Source organism: Gopherus evgoodei, chromosome 3 (genome assembly GCF_007399415.2).
Source record: "Gopherus evgoodei ecotype Sinaloan lineage chromosome 3, rGopEvg1_v1.p, whole genome shotgun sequence".
In the NCBI taxonomy this organism is placed as follows: domain Eukaryota; kingdom Metazoa; phylum Chordata; order Testudines; family Testudinidae; genus Gopherus; species Gopherus evgoodei.
Genome location: NC_044324.1, coordinates 145,616,981 through 145,638,004, shown reverse-complemented (window position 1 = coordinate 145,638,004; position 21,024 = coordinate 145,616,981). Strand labels below are relative to the sequence as shown.

The 21,024-nt window shown below is 43.3% G+C and overlaps 1 protein-coding gene across 2 annotated transcripts in view; it reads right to left on the bottom strand.

Moving 5' to 3' along the window:
* The window catches only part of GGPS1 (geranylgeranyl diphosphate synthase 1), a 57,628-nt gene that overhangs the window by 28,137 nt on the left and 8,467 nt on the right, over positions 1 to 21,024 (bottom strand). The gene's annotated exons all lie outside the window — the stretch shown is intronic.

The following is a 21,024-nucleotide window of genomic DNA, read 5'->3' as shown; positions in this document are numbered from 1 at the left end:
TTCTGCCTTCCACTGAGTTCCAAAATTGTAGCATAGGCAAAACTACAGTCTGCTTCTTCAGCAATATTTTTGTAAGCAGACATCTCCAGCCTACAATTCTTATAAAAGCCAGAAATTGCATTGTGAGTTTAAATCCACCATCAACAGATGCATTTGTGCAGGGTCAAAAATATGCACTGCTTTTAGGAACCTTGCTGCAGGTTGTGAAACTTTTGAGCCATTTTTGCTACATCGCTTGACTCTTCCCCATAGTAGTAGTATTGTCTGAGCTGCTTTGCCATGCAAGAACACCTGCTGACCACTGGCATTTAACTCAGCATTGTCAGAGTGGTTTTCGTTTTGACTGTGCTTCAGCCCAGAACAGTACATACATCTATTACTTTGTTATATGCTTGGTAGATTGTAACATGTCGAGATTCAAACCAAATGATAAAGTCCATGAGTCCTGTGGCATTCTTGGCAACAAACTGAACATCCTCTTCCAACTGAGCATTGTTTAGAAGAGTGGACAGTTCTGTTAAAACTTGTGTTTTCGGTGTCAGTGTCAGCTCTTCTGAGATGAACTCAGACTAGTACTTCAGGTGAGCTGTATGGTATTGGACAGGCCAAAACCAGGAATTCCAATGAGTAATTACTGCCGGGGGGGGGGGGTGGGAATAGGGAGAAGAGTGCAATTTTTTTGTTCCCCAGTTTGTCATGTTTGCAACGTGCTGTCTGTATTGAAGTTTGAGGTTACGGCAGTGTTTAAGTATCTTTTTAATGTAGCTGACCAGTTTATTATCTTTATCAAACTTGTAATCCACACATGATTTCTCTAGTCAGTGAGCTGTAGAGATGCAGGTAATATGGACAGCATTTTGCATTAGATGTTGGAGAAACGATTTGAAAAATTATCACAAGTTGCATTGTCACTTATGAAAGCAGATACTGTGTCAAAGTTTGCACTGTTAGCTACACTACAGTTTCTCAAGGGATAATTAACAGCACCCTAATAAATGCTGTCGGTGAGCACTGTTAGCTTTGTCTATACAGCTTTGGCCTCGTCAGAAATAAAACTCAAAACAGAACATGCAGTACATAGTTGTCTTGCTCATCTGTGGACTCAACCAAAATAATTGCAAGACTCACATGAGTTAATTTGACTTGATCACCTCAAACTGTGTAGCAAAAGCCTTTGGAAGGTAGTTCTGTTGTAGTTTATTTGCACTCGGTAAGCAACCAGCATTTTGTACATTCCGTTGAATTAACTTGTGCAGCTTTGGATGATCAAGTTTTTCCAATGGTATTTAGCATTTGCACATGCATGCACAAGTTCCATTCTAGCTAAATGATAGGTCTCAGAGCTCTGTTGTCCTCTTAAGATTTTTTTAAAAACTTTTGTTTATCAGCAATGCAGTATCCGCAGCCCTCTTTTTGCTTTGATGAGATTGAGTTTAAGTGTCCCTAAACTGTTGCTCAATGTGAGAGATGCAGTGCAACACTGCAACTTCTACAAAATAGTTTGGCTTCCAAATTCTTTAACATAATCTGCTGCAGTAATCTTCTGAGGCTTGATTTACTCTGAACACTCATTTTACAGTAACTGCACAGGTCTTTTGGTAGGCAGTCAACTGAGATCACTATTACAATACCTCCCCAAAGTCCATATCTACCAATCAGTGAGTTGAGGCCAGAGTGTGATTTGCTACTGTAAAGTGTCCATCAAAAAATTCTGTCAGGTACCTCACCTTTCTATTAAAATAAGCTAATAGCATCTGGAAAGAGGTACAGTTCCTTGTACAATGTCCCCTCTCCAAGCAGCTGCAAGAGGGGGACAGGAAGTGAATGGAGATGAGAGGGTGTGGGAGAGATACCCAAGAGCAGTCCTACAGAGAAAAAATAAGTCCTGTCCTGCCCCATGCCTGGATTAAGCAGCTAGGACAGTGGTTCTCAAATCTTTTTACTGGTGACCCCTTTCACATACCAAGCCTCTGAATGAGACCCCCCCCTTTAAAATTAAAAACTTTTTAATACATTTAACACCATTATAAATGCTGGAGACAAAGCAGGATTGGGGTGGAGGCTGACAGCTCATGACCTCCCATGTAATAACCTTGTGACCCTTTGAGGGGTCCAAACCCCCAGTTTGAAACCCCCTGAGCTAGTAGCTCTCTGCTTGGGTGCTCCCAGCAACACAGGGAAGATCAAACCTACCTCCTGGTGCCTCCTCCAACTGCAGGAACCTCTGGGGCTGCTGCCTAGTCCCAGAGTATCCTGCAGCAGGGGGAAGACACCCAGAGGAGGGTCTAGTGGTCTCCCCCCAGTGACTGTGCAGGGGGATGGACAAATCCCATCCCTCCCCAGACAAGACAGAGCTAGGAACCACCTCTGCTGGGGTGCTCCTAGCACCAGGGAGAGAGCTGATTTTACAGGGAAAGGCTTATTTTATAGTCCAGGACCCGTTTTTCACAGCCATGAAATTGGTAGGGCCCAAGCCATGAGGCAGCTGGAGAAGAAAGCCAAGGTAGGATGACAAAGGTGGCCAGGGATTCCCCCCTTCCCCGAGTCTCCCCCACCAGATAAACGAAGGTGCCAGAGCAGAAGACTCACTCATTGCTGGAGTCCACCCTCAAGCAACAGTGGTAAGAACAGCCACTGGAGTGGGGAGAATATAAAAAAGGGGTGAGGGTAGGGAAAACAGATGGTACCCACTCCTCTCCATGGGGCTGCACATGCAGGGAAGAGAGAACTAATGGAAACTGGAAGGAGTAATCAAACAAATGAAAGATTGGACATTACAGTTGTCACCAGGATGGAAAAAAATCCAGCTCTTAGAGCTGCACTGTAGAGAGTGTATAAGTGTATGTGGGGTGCAATGACTGGTGAGATAACACAATGGCAGGGAATTCACAGTACATGGGGCTAGTGGGGCCAGCTGAGGCAGTAGGTAACAGACAGCAAGGGAATAGCTCAGGCAATGAAATGTGGGAGAGGGGAAATAACAAGAGGACTATGTGATGTGTGTGTGAGGGGGAAAATCAGGAGCAGTGAATCACAAGTAGGGGACTTGTGGCCAGGCAGGAGGAGAAGAGGGTCCATTAGCCCAACAGAGTGAGAGAAATCTGAGGAGGAGCACATGCACACCCATGTGAGGTTGCCTAGTAAGTAGGTGGTTACTGCAGCCCCAAGGCAAGTGAAGACAGGCAGGTGGTGAGCAGACTTAACGGGGGCATGGACAGAGGGCTCCAACATGCTCCTCCTGCCTTCCCCAGCAGCAATAGCAGAAGCCAGCAAGCAGCCTCTTTCTCTAGCAGCAATGGGAAAAGGAAGTCTGTCCAGAGCGATAAGCACATCATGTCACTTTTCACAGGTGGTCACTAATTCTGTGTGTCCAATCTGATACTCTAAAGTCTTACTTGCAGGAGTTCTGGCACTCTTGGCTGCAAATGAAGTCAATGGAGCTGTGGCTTTGAATACAAAATGCCATATAATGCTAATTACTCCAAAAGGGGGGGGGGAGAAAGAGACAGGTCTTAACTGTCTTAAACTGGGCACTCAAGTTTAGTGGATACTGCTAACCTTAAGCTTTGTGCTTCAACTCCCCATCTGTAAAATGGGGATACTACTACTACTCCTCCTCCCTTTCCTCACCCCAATCTCACAAGAAAAATAAATTGATCTATGTCTGAAGCACTCAGGTCTTACACTGATAAGCACCATGGAAGAGCCCACGATGACATAATTCTGTATTGGTTTGAATAATGTACCGTAAATAAAAGATCTAGAGTCACATTGAACAATGAGAACAAGATATTGACCACCACAGTGGACACATTCTGTTCACTAAGCCAGGCAACCACATGCAGGAGAAGGAGCGTGTTCAGTGTGCACAGAATCTTTGGAAATTTTAGTAGCTAAAATCTTAAGGAGTCTACGAGCATGTGTAAACAGGTTTTACCAAAGGCTTCTAACTTGGCCAAGTTTGGCTGGATTTTCAGAGGATCAGTAAGAGGCACATCCCTGACACAAAAGCCATCCACCAGCCAAATTTTAAGTCCTTGTTCCAAAGCATGTGGGTGTTAGAGCTTCTCAAAAAAAAGTAAATCAGAATTTTCTGAAATGGCAGAAAAGCTTTTTTCTCCTTAGTCTTGTTCTCAAACAGGTGAGTTGTTTTGCCCTGAAATTTAAAAACAAACCAAAAACCTTTAGCCTGAAGTACACAGTTTCAACCCAAATGGCTTAAGTTTTGACAAAATAAGCAACTGAACAGTTTTATAATGGGATATGTTGGGCAACTTTAGGTAGTGCTACCAGCCCCACTGTAAGTAGATCCCCATAAAAGTAGATCTGATACTCTTTTAAAGAAGATTTAAAAGGTAAAATATCAAAGGCTAGCTAAAAAGTTGTCCAGAGCACTTCTGAAGTATGTTACATTTACTCTGTAGTCTGGAAGCCAGCGAAGATGCCAAGGGGTAGCTGGCACCTCCTCCTCACCCAAAAATACTTTTCTACCCCTTCTGCCTGTAGAAGAATAGTAAGGGAACAGAACTTCCTCTGCTGCTGTGGTATATGAGGTGTGACTGTGGAAGAGATTAGTGAAATACAAAGATACTTCCTTACCTCAGTGAACAGGAGACTGCTGACATGTAGCGCCTACAGTACGCATGCCATCTGACGTGATATTTCAACTGATGACCATTCCTGTGTCCCTGCTTGATTGGGGGAATATCCCTAAAGGCTATGACACTGCAATTCAGACAGACACCCAGTTTTCCTCTCCCCACTCCAGCAAACAGAAGCTGGAGGAGTTAGCTGGGAGGGACACTGCTCTTAGTCTGGCCAGATCCCTTAGGTATTGGCCAGCCCCAGGCCAGTCCACATGCAGAGGGCAGGTGCAATTAAACCCACCCATCCTCAACTAACCCAAAACAGTAGCTTGCAAGAGAGGCCTGGGATCCAACTGTGAAACCCTTATTTCTGTATAAAACGAAACATGAAGCAACTGATCAGAAAAGTTCCAAAACTGGCAATGAATACAAAATGGAAAGAAAAGCAGCTACTCTAAAATGTGCTAAGACTCACCTTCAACTTCAGAAATAGACCTAACCTTGGAAAAACCAGGAGAAGAGCGCTCTACCAGCATAACCTCTGAACACTGTGCTTTAGACTATGTCTACACTACAGTCGGGATCAAAGCTCAGAGATTGATCCACCAAATCAACAGCAGATAGTTCTCCAGTCGACCCCTGTACTCTACCCCCAAACTCTACCTCCGACAAGAAGAGTAAGTAAGTCAACGGGAGATTTTCTCCCATTGACCCCCTGCACTGTAGATCCTGCAGTAACTCGACCTAAGATATGTTGACTCCAGCTATGTTATTCACATAGCTGGAGTTGCGTAGCGTAAATTGACTTACCGCAGTAGTGTAAGCATAGCTTTAGATAAATGACAAACGTGGTATTGAAGAATCAGAATTTTAACATTCAGCATCAGATTTACCACCAGATGAAGACTGTGTGGAAGGAAATGACTGGGTAATATGGTGAACAGAAGCTGAAATGGAACCCACTTGATAACAAGGTAATCCCAGGGAATAAGATTCCACCAGGACCAAGTGATGTTGTGCAAGTTGTATCTGATGGCCCAAAGCAACCACACCTAATATCTTATCCTCAAATAAAAATACAAGAACAAGCATAAGCAGTTTCAAAAGAGCAGCTTGGTTTATGTTCATGGATTGAATATAGCAAAATACCAAATGCAGTTTACTGCTTTCCATGCAGATTTTCTTCCAACCTCCACTGCTGTAGAAAAATCTGTTTCTTGGTAATTGATTCAGCAACTGAAAAAAGCTCTGGCAAAGGATAGACTATTCTAACAGAATGAAAACAATCACAAGAGCTGTCAAGTGGTATAGGCAGGCTTCATTTTGAAGATATTCAGTCAAAAGATGGTCTTTTAGTTCAGCCACAAAATTACTGACACATTTGCTTTACTGCAAGAGAAATGAATGTATAACAAAAGTTGTGGCAGAAGTCCTGCAACTCACTGCAGTCTGGGGGATTGCTCAAAGAGAAAGCAGCAACAAGAGCAACTTCCTAGAGCTCCTGACTAACAGCCAAATACAATGTGTTAAAGAAAAAGTGAACCATGCAAAATACACCCATTCATCAATATAACATGAAATAATTCAACATTCCTGACAATATATTTGAACATGTAAGCCAAGAATTGAAAGAGGTTAATATTCTCTATATTGATTTGCTAACATCCTTAATTTTGTCAAACAGCTGCACTGAGACATTATTTGCATAGCACTGTATGACAGTTTTGGTTTCCATCCTGCCAAGTCACTTGATGCAAAGTTCTTAAATATGTGAAGAACACATTGTCAGTGTGGTATTGATATACAGAACTGCATTTCTCCGACTTATTATGGTGCCAATGTTATGAGTGGAAATTTTAGTGTGCAAGTTCCTATGGGAAGAAGTACGGCAAACATTGCACATTCACTGTTTCAACCACAGGCTCAAATTAATTATTGTGGATATATGCAAAGAAAAACATTGAATATTCTCCCCGCCCCAATCCTGGATCAGATATACTTGCTAAATTCATAGCCTTTCAAAAGTACAACCCAAACAAAGTTTTGGAATTGAAGTTGTTGTGCCCATTGAGTATCACAAGTTTCTGCTTGTAATGCTGTGAAAAAAAGACAGTTTAATCCATTCTTGTGTCACTAGCTGTTATCTCAAGGTATGTCAAGAGGTGACAGGGCAGTGAATTCACAAGGTATTAGTTCAGACTGACTTTATTGCCCTCCTTTGGATGTGAAGGAAAAATCAACTTCTTAAAGTTATCCAACTACTTGCAAGCATCTGAGTGTGACTTGTTCAGTAATTCACTGATACCCATGTCTACCCCAGCTCCAGGTCCTTCTGTTTGTGGAAATTGATAATACAAGGTCATTGGAAATGGACTCACTACAGTTTAATTTGAAAGCCCTTTCTCTCATGAACATAGTGGTACTAAACATGACAAACCTAGAACAATTACATATAGATATAGATGAGAAATATTTTAAAAAGGAATGTTTTTTAAATTATATTTTAATGCAGGCACACACTGTTAAACTGTGGCTCTCAACTGACAGTATTGTGTTATCAATTAATGCTCAGAACATGACACCATATATATTTAAGATTATTATAATGGAAAGAGCGCTTTAAGTTTATTTGCTATCAGTAAAAAAGAAGCAATTCAGTGGTACTGATGATCAGTTTAGTACATTATGCCAAGAGTTATGAGGCATTGGTTAAAATATCACCACCCAGCTAGAAATTAGTAGAATCCATCCACAAACAGTATGCATAGTTACAATCCCAAAAGAATTTAAAATTCCCTATCGTTTTTAAACATCACTGGGAAGATGGAACACTGACTAGTAGCTGAACCTTTAGAGAATACCACTCCAAAGGACCTGGTTAAAAACAATCCTTGGTGGCATATCACATGTGATAACAAGCACACCTACAAACTGAATTTGGAAGGTTGGAAAGGAAGTATATGGAGCATCTGGGAAAAAGTCGAAGATGTCAGGCAAGTGCTAGCTGTGGGTGAAGCTTGCCTTATACTAAGGCTCACGGCATGATTTTCAAGAATAACTGCTTCTGGAAGGCAACCATTAAGTACACTTTCAACATGTGTAACAGATGAGAAACAGCATGAAGCAGTCACTCTCAGCAAGAGCACTGCACAGAAAGTAAAGTGAGGGTATTGACTCCAGACACCCACACATACAATGAATCACATTGAGCACATCAGGAATATATGTAATATGTTGCATCAAGAGGTAAAAGTAAACAAACACTGATTTTGCAACTGTAAATTGTGTGACTGAGCTGGAGTTTATGAATTACCTTGCAGAGGTTCTACTGGGGAGAGAGGGAAGTGATGGTAATGGGCAATACACAGGCTAAGTATGTATAGAAAAATGTGGTTTGAATGTGAGTGAAGAACAAATGCTAAACAAAGTTAATCTTGAGTCTTCAAGAACCTATGGGATATGGACAATTTTTAGCAATCCTGTCTACAGAAATAAGTCACAGTGCATATTCTTAAGAGCTGCAAAAGACATGCAGCTATCAAAGCAGAAGAAAGCACTTAAGTCAACAATAATAGACACCATTTGCAACTGCTAAATTATTACAGAAAAGTTGTGTCCTACAATAAGTTGGAGTTTCGGGGTTCCACAGCTGATGTCAACCCTGAAGAAAAATATTGTGACACCTGTACTTCAACTGGTGCATCACTGGTGTCAGGGACTTCAGCAGCAGCAGCATGAGGAGCACAAGGCTGTCACTTTCACGCAAAGCTTCACATGAGTGCTTAACTGAAAAGCAGATTTCCAAAACGTATGACAACTATGTGACATATCTACCTTTACTAATTGCTGTTGGTTTAACAATTCATTCCAAAACCCACAGAAAATTCCTTGTGAAGCTTATGCATAGCATTGGGTCCTCTGACCACAACAAAGTGTTCCACATGGAGACTCCAACGACAAACGATGTTATTTGCCACATGGAATCAAATGAAGGTTTCTATATTCTCTCAGACTTTGACAAAGGTAGATCTATATTTTGTGCTGCCAATAACTTAAAGTTCTGCAAAGGTACAGCAGATGGCAAAGGTACCTTTGTGCTACTGTTCTGGTCTGCTACCAGGAACATATTAAATAGAGACCAGTCCCAGCCTCAAGTGCTGTCTGGACCAGCAAAGAACCACTCCCTGAAAGAGCTTTCTGGCTTCATGATGCACTTTCCTACCAAAAATCTACTCCTAAGGGAATTCTGCATAAGTCTGCAAATTTTGTTTTTCAATAAATAAATGTGGAGGCTTCAACATGGTAGTGGGGAGCACAGGCCACTGGCTGCACAATGGTGGTTCTGGATGCACAGGAGTTCATTGGGTGGGGGTTTCCAGGTGCAGAATTCCATTGGCTCTGCAAGGATTCCAGGTGAAGGTGGCTTGGGCTCAGCAGGGGGAAAATGGGCATGGGAGCTCCAGCTACTGCCAAGTGGATGCCACATGCTGGGGCTCCTGTTTCTCCCCATTCCTCCCCAACTGCCTCCTCCCCTCACCCACCCCGGGCACTCTGTCATACAGAAAACAGGATGGGTCACGGAACACAAAAGGAGAGCAAGACCAGCATTAGTACCACAAGACTGCATCCAGCTGTAGAGTCAGCTCGCCATAGGAGAACCCTTGTTCACCTGGGCAGCTCTGTGCTTGCAGAAATGGGGGGGGCAGCAACATGTGACCTTGAGTGCCCCTCCCCTGTTTAGAGGGGCTATGCCCCCAGGGTGTCCCCAGCTGCTTGTGGAGATTTACCTCTGCCAGCTGCTCTGGGTACTGGAAACCATGCCAGCTTATAACTGCTTTGCATCTTCCCTTTGCTTCCCCACAGAAAGATGGGGAAGCAAATAAATCTGCAGGGGGGACATGAATTCTGCCTGTATACAGTGGCCCCAAATTCCCCCAGGAATAAAGGTCCAAAAATTCTAAAGTCAGTCATCCAACTTTCAAAGAAACAGTAATTAAATTAGCTATAGTTGACCTTTCCCCATTCACTAACCTTGACCAAACTTGATTAGTGTGCAAAAGTAGGATGCACTCCAGAAATGAAAAAAATCTCTCAGTATGGCCTCCATCGAAGAGACAGAAGATGTACCCTCAAGTGAGCCGGTCACCCAGGACTTACCATACTGCACCATTTCAGGAGAAAGGTAGATTGCAACTTGGTCAGCCTTTAAAACTCAGCACTACATGGAAGTGCCAGAGTAAAAGACTCACATATGCATCCTGCCAACCACAATTGCTAGCCTCACTGATTGCTCAGGTCACTCAGAAAAATGGTTACTGACAGGGGTGCCTTTGCAAGTTATCAAGTAATGGAATGACACTGGGTGACTGAGTGCATGCAAAATTACCCTCCTTTCTCAGGCATACATTAGTCTTGGAGAATGACTGATCACACCATTTACGTATGGAATACCATGAGCTCACAAATAAATCTTTCAGAATCAAATGCTCTTATGTAAACACCAGATGCTCACTAACCTGCATGTTTGGCCAGAAACCTACTTTGTACAGAAATTTGCAAGTGCAGTGTGGACAAAGATCAGTGTGATGTTTTAGCAGCAGTGTCCTTGACAGAGACGACACTGCTGACTACTTTGATGAATAAATGAGATGGAGGATTGAAAACAAGGCTGACTTCCCTAGGATTATCCAAGATCAATGTGTTTATGTAACCAATACACTGCTGTGTTAAAATAGAACTACAAAATGTTGATTTAAAAAATTTCTTTACTATCTACATACTTGTTCTAAGTTTGTCATATTGATACCATGGAGTTTATAGGAGAAAGTGCTTTTGAATTAGATTCCTCTGAACCCATTTCTGACAACACTATCAAAATTTTCACCAGCTGGAGGATGCAAAGCTGGGAGGAGTAGGGGGAATTCTTCCCCTTCCATGCCACAAAGGAGGACACCAAGGAAATAATTTTTACAGATCGAATGACAAATCTTTCCTTTAAAATCTCATTCCATGGGTGAGGGATAGACGATACTATACTCCCAGACTATTGTTATATCAGTGTGTTTCACAGAGTAGAAGTGGAATCATATACACATATAAAATACTATCAGACCTGCAGTCCACTTAATCCTGTATTCTGCAGTGGCCTGGTCCAGATGCTTCACAGAAAGATGCAAGAAACCAGACAGAAGTGGGATTAGCTGCACCTCATGAAGATCTCAACCTAGTCTCTGGTATTTAGAGAAACCCTGAGCCATGAGGTTCTCTTCCAAAACTGTAAGAGTAACTAAAGACCTCTGGATATTCTGGTTATCCATATAATTGTCCAAAACTTCTTTGAAACCTTCTTGTTCTCAGTGACATCCTGTGGCAAAGTGAGAAAGCATTTCCTTATTATAGACTTTGTCACATTTCAATTTCACTGAATGCCCATTTGTTTTATGAGACCAGGACCTTCTGTTCTCCTGATCTACCTTCTCTAGATTTGTTATATCCATTCAAGTTTAAGGTAAACAATCCCTGATGTTTCAGTCTCTATGGCCAGGTCCAGACTAGAGCTTTAAATCGATTTTAAGAGCTTTAAATCGATTTTAAGCTGTAACCGTCCACACTACAGAGTGCATAAAATCGATTTTAAGGGTCCCTAAAATCGATTTTGGAACTCCATCAAAACGAGAGGAGTAACCCCAAAATCGATTTTATAAAATCGATTTTATGCTAGTGTGGACGGAAACAGAAGTTAATGGCCTCCGGGAGGTATCCCATAGTGCACCAGTGGCCGCTCTGCACAGGGAAAGGAACTCTACTGCTGGCCAGGTAAACAGGAAAAGCCCCGGGAACTTTGAAACTTCAGTTCCTGTTTGCCCAGCGTGGAGCTCTCAGCAGCAGAGATAACAATGCAATCTCCTGAGAATAGGAAAAGAGCTCCAGCATGGAACACACAGGAGTTACAGGATCTGATAGCAGTATGGGGAGAAGAGTCAGTGCTTTCAGAACTGAGGTCCAGCAGAAGAAATGAGAAAACCTTTGAAAAGATTTCTAATGCCAGGAGACAGAGAGGACACAGCAGAGACTCGTTGCAGTGCAGGGTGAAAGTGAAGGAGCTCAGACAGGCGTATCAGAAGACCAAAGCAGCAAAGGGCAGGTCAGGATCTGGCCCCAAAACATGCCGCTTCTACAAGGAGCTGAACGCAATATTGGGGAACTGTGCAACGACAACCCCCCCCTTGTCTGTGGATTCAGAGGTGGGGGTAGTGATCTCTGCCACTGCCGAAGATTTAGAGGACAGCGAAGATCACGATGAGGACCAAGAGGAGGACGAAACAGCAGAGAGCACAGAGCATTCAATTCCCCCTAACAGCCAGGATCTTTTCCTAACCCTTACAGAAGTACCCTGCCAGCCCTCTCAAGCCAGTAGCACAGAAAATGATGCTGTGGAATTGTCCTCTGGTGAGTGCACTTTTTTTATTAAAAGCGTAGGCTGAATGAATGCAAGCCTTTTTTACTGGGTGATTTGCCATGAGTGCCTGCATGCAGTAGGTGGAATTAGAGTTACTGGAACAGTCTGTTAACATGTCTGGGAACAGAGATGACCATTCATTCCTTTCTTCTGTGCTGAGCCAGTAAATGAAAAACCTTTCCTAAAACAATGACCCAGGTGGTGGTTGTTAGAAAGCTGTTCATTCCTACGGGGTGGTGTCTCCTAGCACTTGGCCAGCATGAATCATCCCTATTAACTGCCATGGCAGAGGGGGGATGGGGTTAGGTAGATGGCATTAAAGCTAACTCCAAAGTGCAGCACAGATGATTGTGGGAGGGAACTTGTATTTCCCTGTGCTGCACCTTTTCCATGGCTTAAGAAAAGAAACCAGTGTTTTTCCTCAAAGCGCTTTGCCTCACTACTGTTCATGCTACCTGATAAAAGCAGGGGGTGCAGGGTACTACAAGCCACTGCACGGTTCACTACCAAATAACTTACCATTGTCTCCGGACACGGTCTGTGTGCTCCCCTGACCTGCGGCTGAGCTGAAATCTCAGTCCTCAGCCACAAGCAATAAGTATTAAAAGAATCCTAAGGCGACCTTGTGGTAAAGTTACATGCTCAAGGTACGGTGAATAGCGCAGTTCACTGAGAAAGACTGTATCCATTGTTCTATGAAATGTCTCTTATGATTCTTCTATCACTCTTTCCACCCCCACCCCCCCGCACAGCTGCACATTTCTCCAGCCTCCCTCTCCCTTCTCCTGTCCGACGGGGAGAAAAAGAGGACGCGTGAGGCGATGTTCACAGAAATTATGGCAGTAACCCGTACTGAGAGAGCTCAGCAGGGGGACTGGAAACAATTGGTCGCAAAGTACAGGGAGGCTGCCAGTCAACGCGAAGACAGGAGGGATGCTAAAAATGATTTCAGGTGGCAGGAAGATCAGCGCTGGCGGGCAGCAACGCTGGATCTTCTTCGTGATCAGACCGACATACTCCGCGATATGCTGGAAGAGCTGCGTGGTCTCAGGTTGCCTCTGCAACCCATGTATAACCTCCCTCAGTACTCACCCTGTCCCACACCTTCCAGAACCAGGCGTGTAAGAACGCGTGGGGGAAGGCTATCTGCACCAGCCAACTACACCCCTGTGGACAGTCCAACCAGAAGGCTGTCATTACATTGAAAACCCCTTAATGTTATGTTTCTTTCCCTCCTGTACTCCTCCCAAACCTCTCCCTTGGCACCATTTACTTACTTTACTCTCAGGACATGCTATGCAAAGGCAGTGTGAGGGTGGGTTGTTAAAGAAATAAAGCATGCAGCTTTGCAAAGCTTCAGGGAAGCTAGTTTGCAGCATCAGGAGTAAACATATGGGAAGATGGGTAATACAGGGAAAATAAACAAAGCAGTCATACCGTACCATGGTCCATGATAAATCTTGTTATGTCTTCTCTGATGCGCCTTCTTCTTACCAACCTCCCTCCCCCTTCCTCCAAACCTCCCTCACTCCCTTCCCCGGAGAACCCCGAGTTATGAAATGTCATGCACAGGATTGTAACAGCAAGCATGATGATTGATTTGTGAAAGGGTCTGATTTTTAATAAAGAACTCAATTTCTTTAACAAATACCAGTAACTTTATTTTCAATAAGCAAGCAGTTAAGGAAGGGTGCAGGGAAGCTCGTTTGCAGCAGCCAGAGTCAAGACATGGGGAGGTAGGTAATAACAGAGAAAAAAACATACCAATCACACCGTTCCCTGGTCCATGAAGCCACTTCTGGGCTTCCTTAACTGACTGTGTCTTTCCTTCCTACATCCCTCCCTAACCCTAGCCATTTACTATTCTTCTCCCAAAAAAACCCTATTACTGTAATTCTATTCGCAGGGTTCTAAATGCAAGAGGGAGGGTGCGCTGCTTACAGTGACTGTCTTTTAATAAAGAATTCAATGTTTTCCACAGACACAGACGGCTATTTTAATTACCGTAAGCAAGCAGTTGTGGAAGGGTGCAGGGAATGCAGCTTGCAGCAGCAGGACTGAATACATGGGGAGGGTGGTAATCAATGGAAAAGAAACTCAGCATTCAAACTGTACCCTGGCCCATGAGGAAGCTACTTTTCAGGGCTTCTCTGATGCGCACAGCATCCTGGTGTGATCTTCTAATTGCCCTGGTGTCTGGCTGCGCATAATCAGCGGCCAGGTGGTTTGCCTCAGCCTCCCACCCCGCTATAAAGGTCTCCCCCTTACTCTCACAGAGATTGTGGAGCACACAACAAGCAGCAATGACAAAGGGGATATTGGTTTGGCTAAGATCTGAGCGAGTAAGAAGCGTTCGCCATCTTCCCTTCAATCTGCCAAATGCACATTCTACCACCATTCTGCACTTGCTCAGCCTGTAATTAAACAACTCCTGAGCACTGTCAAGGCTGCCTGTGTATGGCTTCATTAGCCAGGGCATCAAGGGGTAGGCTGGGTCCCCAAGGATAACTATAGGCATTTCAACATCTCCAACTGTTATTCTCTGGTCAGGGAAGTAGGTCCCTTGCTGCAGCCGTTTAAACAGTGTAGTGCTTCTGAAGACACGTGCGTCATGAACCCTTCCTGGCCATCCCACGTGGATGTTGGTGAAACGTCCCTTGTGATCCACCAGGGCTTGCAGCACCATTGAAAAGTACCCCTTGCGGTTTATGTACTGGGCGCCCTGGTGCTCCGGTGCCAAGATAGGGATATGGGTTCCATCTATGGCCCCCCCACAGTTAGGGAATCCCATTGCAGCAAAGCCATCCACAATGGCCTGCACGTTTCCCAGAGTCACAATCTTTCGAAGCAGCAGCTTAATGATTGCTTTGGATACTTCCAGCACAGCAGCCCCCACAGTAGATTTTCCCACTCCAAATTGATTACCGACTGACCGGTAGCTGTCTGGCGTTGCAAGCTTCCAGATGGCTATTGCCACTCGCTTTTCCACTGTGAGGGCTGGTCTCATCCTGGTATTATGCCGTTTCAGGACAGGAGAAAGCGAGTCACAAAGTTCAAAGAAAGTGCTCTTACGCATGCGAAAGTTCCGCAGCCACTGCGAATCGTCCCACACCTGCAGGACTATGCGGTCCCACCAGTCAGTGCTTGTTTCCCATGCCCAAAAGCGGCGCGGAACGGGTAGAACCTCCCCCAAAACCGTCAGGAGCTCCAAAGTGCAGGGGCCCGGGGTGTCGGAAATCTCGTTCTCCAAGTCCTCATCACTGTCGTCCCCGCAGTCAAGCATTCTCTCTTGCATTTCTGACTCATGGTTCAGCATGGATAGCATGAGAATGCGTGAACTATTTACAGCATTCGCGATCAAGGATAAGAGCACTCCTGGATCCATGCTTGCTGCAAAATGGCGTTTTCTCACTGCAGCCAGTAAAAACCGCGCGAAGTGACTGTGTTCCGCTGACAGGAAGGGAGGGGGTGAGGCTGTACCCAGAACCACCCACGACGGGGATTTTGGCCCCATCATGCACTGGTGTAGTAACCCATAATTCCAAAGGCCAGGGACCCATGCAGGAACTGTGGGATAGGTACCCAGAGTGCAACGCTCAGGGAAAAGATGGACGCCAGGGAACATGGACGCTCAACATCGATGTAAGTAGCCCTAGTGTGGACGCGCAAAATCGATTTTATAAAGCCTGCTTTATAAAATCGATTTTAATAACATCGATTTTACCCTGTAGTGTGGACGTGGGCTATGTGAGAGGTTTTCCATACTCCCAATCACTCCTTAACTCTTTGATCTCCCTCCCTTAAGATGCAGTACCCAGTACTGACAAAGTATTCTAGATAAGAGCATCAACTACTGATTTATAGTGCTATTACATTTTCTGAATTGTTTCCCCATTCCATTCCTTACACATCTTAACATTGCCTTTTTGATTGCAGCTGCACATAGCTCAGTAAAGATTTCTGATCAATCCATAATAATGTCAAGTTTCTTTCCAGATTGGATATTGTTTAGAACTCTAAAGGTACACAAGTAGTATTCTGCACACTCCTAAGTGTGCATTACTTTGCAAATTTATCAATATTGAACTTGATCTGCCACTAAGTTGCCCATTCAGCTAGCTTGGTTAGGGTCCCTCTGAAGTTCTTCTGTGTTCTCTGGACTTGACTAACCTAAATAACCGTCATCTGAAAAAGGCTTTCTACCTCACCATGCATCCTTCTTTCCAGAAGATTATTCAGGTGTATGCTAACAAAAGAAAAGAGGTAGCAAAGGAGATGCACAAATGGAGAAGTGCCAATCTGCAAGCTTCTTCCGTGCTACAGTAGAACCTCAGAGTTACGGACACCTGGGGAATAGCAGTTGTTCACAACTCTGAACAAGAGACACTAGGGGATGCTTCTCAGGACAGACTGCTTGGAGCAAGGGCTCGCAGGTCTGCCTGGCAAGTGGGAGAGGGCAAAGACAACTGGTTCTAGCCCCCTGGGCTGCAAGGGTGATGAGGCACCTGGGGGCACTGCAGCATCAGTGGGTGCACAGTGCAGGCTGTGGCCCTTTAAAACTGAGTTGTTCCTCCAGAGTGCAGCATGCAGGCAGGAGCTCAGGTTTCAGCAGCTTACATTTCAGGCCAGGTTTCAGTAGCAACTTCGGAAGTTTATTTCCCAGGCTCTGAGCATGCATACTTTTCCCCCCTTCCAGCCAGGGTGGGGAGAGGATAAAACAGCATTCACCACCTGTTATCTGTAAGTGGCTGCCCTGCACTGTGGCAAGTAGGAGGTGGGGACAGGCAGCCTGGATGTGCCTACCTTTAAGATGCAATACAGGTACAGTATAGTACAATATTTGCTGGTTTCATCTTTGCTGATAGCTTATTTCTGGTTCTCCATTGTGTCCAGTTGACTGGTCAGTCTGTATCTTTAAGGTTATACTGAACTCTGCTAATGTCACTGACAAAACCATGCACCTCTTCCATGGATAGAGTACTGCAGTGTCAGATCGGTCACTCCCTCATCTTTCTGAAGTACAGAATATGCTTAAACTTTAAAAAAGGAATTACGAGTAACACCCCCTACAGATCTCAGCCATAGCCAAGCCCATATGCCTCTCCACATAGAGCAGGATAAAAAAACATGTTATATCTGTTTACACTCCAGATGACCCCTTAGAAGGGTTCTCTTTTGAAACAGCCTTCTGTCAATCTTGAAAGTATTATAATGATAATAAATGAGCTCAGCAAAATGAACAGTCAGTTTCATAGCCAAAAATGTACAGGGTGAAAAGACATCACAGTAGCACCTCAGAGTTACGGACACTTTGGAAATGGAGGCTGTTGATAACTCTGAAAATGTTCTCATGGGTGAGTACCCACTTTGTCAGATGCATGTAGTGGAAATTTCCAGAGGCAGGTATAAATATGCAGGCAAGAATCAGTCTAGAGATAACAAGGTTAGTTCAATCAGGGAGGATGAGGTCCTCTTCTAGCACTTGAGGTGTGGCCACCAAGGGAAGAGAAACTGCTTTTGTAGTTGGCTAGCCATTCACAGTCTGTTTAATCCTGAGCTAGTGGTGTCAAATTTGCAGATGAACTGAAGCTCAGCAGTTTCTCTTTGAAGTCTGGTCCTGAAGGTTTTTTTTGCTGCAGGATGGTTACCTTAAGTCTGCTATTGTGTGTCCAGGGAGACTGAAGTGTTCTACACGTTTTTGTACATTGCCGTTCCTAATACACCTCTACCTAGATATAATGCTGTCCTCAGGAGCCAAAAAAATCTTACCACATTATAGGTGAAACCGTGTTATATTGAACTTGCACCAGAGTGCGCAGCCCCGCCCGGAGCACTGCTTTACCGCGTTATATCCAAATTCGTGTTATACCGAGGTAGCGGTGTATCTGACTTGTGTCCATTTATCCTTTTACGTAGGGACTGTCCAGTTTGGCTGATGTATCTCATTACAAGTCAAGGATTTCCCCTTAACCTGGAGGAAGGAAGGTTACTGGCAGCTTCTCTTCTCCTTCCCCACTCCAACCAGAAATAGTTGATAGTCACACTGGAATTATATGTGGTACACAGATAATCCCTATGAGTTGCAGCAGTTACAAACAATGAAGTTCACCATAACCAAAGAGAGGTTTCACTACAAGACGCTGCCTATGTCAGATACTTGGCATACTAAAGGACCATCTGTACCCACAGTATGCCTATGAAAGCTGCTTGACCACATCTAAAATGTCTCCCGAGTATGTACAGGCATTCACATCGTTTTCATTAGACTTACTTTTAGTCTTCAAGAGTTCACAGTACAAACTGGATGGAAGTCACTGCTGTAATGCACTAACAGTTTTACTATTTCCTCCTATATGGGACTAGTCACTGCTTTGGTGGTTTCTCAGATTTATTTTCTATACTTCACTGCTCAGGGATGAAAGCTACAGAAGCCACTTACCTGTACACATGCCACAACATATGCTATGGTGTTGATTGGTGAGTTACTGTCCTAGTGATCAGCTTCCTTCTGCCTGAATTGTTACCATGTCTATGAGGAGGTCCTCCTCTGAACATAATACCAGCCAGCCTGAGACCAATATACAACCCCTGGCTGACCATCTGGGGAGATTAAGTGACCCAGAACAGCAGAAATTGGTCCAAAGAAAAATTCTGGTGTATGACCAAAATGTTTAAGCAGCATGCTGAAAAGGGCATAACTGAGAAACCAACAGTACAGAGAAATCAAAAGGTCCAAATACACCAAGGCACAAGTCAATAGTAGGCTCAGGATTAACTATGTCCATTTCACAAGAGCTGGACCAAGTCTTTAGTACTTTGTTTCACCAGACATATATTGGATCAGTGGCTCTTAACCTTTCCAGACTATTTTACTCCTTTCAGGAGTCTGATTTCTCCTGCATACCCTTAAGTTTCGCCTCACGTAAGATCTATTTGCTTACAAAATCAGGCATGAGTGTCACAGCACACTATTACTGAAAAAAATTGCTTAACTTTCTCTTTTGCCATATAAAAATAAAATTTACATAAACAAATTCTATGAAATTTTAGTTTGTACTGACTTCACTAGTGCTTTTTATGTAGCCTGTTGTAAAATTAGGACTGTCAATTAATTGCAGTTAATCCACGCAATTAAAAAACATTGCTACTAAAAAATAGCAGTTTTAATTGCATTGTTAAATAGAATACCAATTGAAATATTAAATATTTTGGATTTTTTTACATTTTTCAAATATATTGATTTCTATTACAATGCAGAATATAAAGTGTATACTGCTCACTTATTTGATTAAATATTTGCACTTTAACAATATTTTTCAGTTCACCTCATACAAGTATTGTATTGCAATCTCGTTATGGCGAAAGCAACTTAAATGTAGAATTATGTACAAAAAAATAATTGCACTCAAAAACAAAACAAAGTCCACTCAGTCCTTCTCGTTCAGCCACTCACTCAGACTAACAAGTTTGTTCACATTTACAGCTGATAATGGTGCCCACTTCTTTTTCACAATATTACCTGAAAGTAAGGACAGGCATTCGCATGGGACTTTTGCAGCCCGCACTGCTAGGTATTTACATGTCAGATACACTAAACATTCATATGCCCCTTCATGCGTTGACCACCATTCCAAAGGACATGCTTCAATGCTGATGCTTGTTTAATTAACACATTTATTAAATTTGGGACTGAACTCCTTGGGGAGAACTGTATGTCTTTTGTTCTATTTTACCTGCATTCTGCCATATTATCCGAGACTACTATAACATGAAATATGACCCAGCACATGCTATTCATTTTAAGAACACTTTCACTGCAGATCTGACAAAACTCAAAGAAGGTACCAATGTGAGATTCCCAAAAATAGCTACAGCACTCGACCCCAGGTTTAAGAATCTGAAGCACCTTTCAAAATCTGAGAGGGATGAGGTGTGGAGCATGCTCCACAAGTCTTAAAAGAGCAACACTCCAATGCAGAAAACTACAGAACCCAAACCCCAAAAAAGAAGGTCAACTTTCTGCTGGTGGCATCCGATTCAGGTGATGAAAGTGAACCAGTCTGCACTGCTTTGGATTGTTATTGAGAAGAACCCATCATCAGCAGGGACGTATGTCCTCTGGAATAGTGAGTGAAGCATGAAGGGACAGATGAATCTTTAGTGCATTTGGCATGTAAATACCTTGCAATGTCAGCTACAACAGTGCCGTGCGAACCCTTTTTCTCACTTTCAGGTAACATTGTGAACAAGAAGTGGGCAGCATTATCTCCTGTAAATGTAAATAAACTTGTTTGTCTGAGTGATTGGCTGAATGAGTAGGACTGAGTTGATTTGTAGGCTCTAAAGTTTTACATTGTTTTGTTTGAGTGCAGTTATTTTTTTGTACACAATTCTACATTTGTAAGTTGCACTTTCACCATAAAGAGATGCAGTACAGTACCTGTATGATGTGAACTGAAAAATACCATTTTCTTTTTACAGTGCAAATTTGTAATAAAACAGAAAGGGAACACTGTATACTTTGTATTGTGTTATAATTGAAATCAATATATTTGAAAATGGAGAAAACATCCAAAAATATTTAAATAAATCCTATGCTATTATTGTTTAACAGTGTTAATCACAATTTTTTTAAAATCACTTGACAGCCCTATGTAAAACTAGGCAAATATCTAGATGATTTGATATACCCCCTGGAAGACCTCTGTGTATTCCTGAGATTCTCAGCCAGGGAGTACTATTGCATCAGACATTATATTGGTTCCATACAATGGAGTGGTGACAGGAGGGGGGGGGTGAAGAACAATTTCTCCGAATTGGATAGATCAGAGGGACAATCTCAGAAGCGCTAGATTTCTCTTAGTCTAATCCTAGTGGTTAGGATTTTCTAACTAGAAATATTCTGCTCCTTTGAATAAAAGAATTAAACTGCTCAGAATCAAATTCCATACAAGTCAAGACTGGACAGAATTGTCCTCT